The sequence below is a fragment of the Octodon degus genome, unplaced genomic scaffold (assembly GCF_000260255.1).
Source record: "Octodon degus isolate 3935 unplaced genomic scaffold, OctDeg1.0 scaffold00019, whole genome shotgun sequence".
NCBI lineage: Eukaryota > Metazoa > Chordata > Mammalia > Rodentia > Octodontidae > Octodon > Octodon degus.
The window spans coordinates 988720-991004 of record NW_004524595.1 but is presented as its reverse complement, the minus strand read 5'-3'; positions in this window follow the sequence as shown (position 1 = coordinate 991004).

The window sequence follows — 2285 nt, the reverse complement described above, 5'->3', positions numbered from 1 at the left end:
AAGAAATGAAAAGGGTGAAATTACCACAGACCCAGTGGAAATTCAGATCATCAGTTGCTATTTTGAGAATCTTTACTCTCCCAGAATTAAAGACACAGAAGAAATGGACAGATTTCTAAAAAGGTACAAATTACCAAAACTGAATCAAGAAGATATAAGGACTCTCAATAATCCAATAACAGCCAATAAAATTCAAAATGTAATAAAAAAAAAACCCTACTGACAAAGAAAAGTCCAGGTCCTGGTAGGCTCATAGCTGAATTCTACAATAAATTAAGAGATTAATGTCAAATTTTCTCAAGCTCGTCAATTAAATTCAAAGGGAAGAAAGTTTCCCAAACTCATTCTTGAAGGCAAGTATTACTCTGATACCAAAACCAGAGAAAGATGCAATGAAAAAAGTGAACTACAGGCCAATCTCCCTCATGAACATAGATTCAAAAATCCTCAATAAAATCTTAGCAAATAGAATATAGCAAATCAAGAAGATTATACACCATGACCAGGTAAGATTCATCCCAGAGATGCAAGGATGGTTCAACATACACAAATCTATAAATGTAATACACTATATCAATAGGGCCAAATCCTAAAACCACATGATCATCTCCATTGATGCAGAAAAGGCTTTTGACAAAGTCTAGCATTCATTCATATCCAAAGTCCTACAGAAAACTGGAATAGATGGCCTCTACTTCAATCTGATAAAAGTCATCTATGACAATACAACTGCTAATATAATTCTAAATGGGAAAAAACCTGAAATCCTTTACTCTCAGATCAGGTACAAGACAAGGATGTTCTCTATCAGTACTCCTATTAGATATAGTTCTGGAATCATTAGCTAGAGCCATTAGACAAGAGAGAGAAATAAAAGGAATAAGAATAGGCAAAGGAGTTAAACTGTCCTTACTTGCAGACAACATGATACTCTATTTGGAAGACTCAAGAAACTCCACCAAGAAGCTACTAGAATTAATGCACAAATTCAGCTGTATAGCAGGATACAAAGTCATTACCCAAAAGTCAATAGCATTCCTCTACAAAGATAACAAACATACTGAGAGAGAAATTAGAGAAACAATATCTTTTACAATAGCACCATGGAAAATGAAATATTTAGGAATTAACCTAACTAAAGAAATAAAAGATCTATTCAATGAAAATTACATTTATTTAGTTATTTTTTCATTTTAATGAAAAAAGATAAAATAGCAATGAAACAGGAGTATGACATTTGCAGTAATTACTACATAGGAAGACATATTGTTATCTTCCTAGTAGTTATTCAGAGGACAAGATGCAGACATGATGTCTTGTCTACATAATATTAGTACAAACTTTCTTCTCAATGAACTAAGAGGAAGTAGCTGTATATCTATCCTAACTATCTTGTATATACATACATATATTTTCACACACACACACACACACACACACAAATGGTCTTTTATTTGTATCCCCCTTTTTTGTCTTATTTTATCAGAGATGGGTGTTCCATTGCTGTAAGAAAAGCTGTATTTGGAGAAGTATTTAAAGGACCTTTTCATACTTCAGGCCAGACCAAAGATTGTAAGTACTTGAATTCAACAAAATAATCCAATATAGTCCAATAGTCCATAATAGTAGTGGGTTATCAGCAGAACTTGCAATTGCCTGAAGTTGTTGACTTGAGCCTTTTACAGCTCAGCATACTAATATAGCTTTACTTTTATACCTCATGGTTACACTTTTCTACTGGTTGGTTAAGACCAAGTGATATATGTGCACCTATGTTTATAGCAGGTCAATAAAAATTATAGTACTCTGAAAAAAGAGATTGTAGAGGATCTCAGAAAATGGAAAGATATTCCCTGCTCCTGGGTAGGAAGAAACAATGTTGTGAAGATGGCCATACTCCCAAAATTGCTATACAGATTTAATGCAATCCCTACCAAAATACCACCAACATACCTCAAAGACCAAGAGAAATCATTCCTAAAATTTATTTGGATCCATTAAAAATCTAGAGTAGCAAAAGCAATCCTGGGCAACAAAGCCAAGGCAGGAGGCATTACAATTCCTGACTTGAAATTATACTACAAAGCTACTGTGATAAAATCAGTATGGTATTAACAAAAAATAGACCTGAGGATCAATAAAATAGAGTAGAAGATGTGGATGCAACTACAAACACACTCAGCCATCTTATTTTCGACAAAGGGCCAAACATGCTTACTGGAAGAAAGATAGTCTCTTTAACAAACGGTGCTGGAAAAACTGGCTCTCTACATGCCGAAAACTAA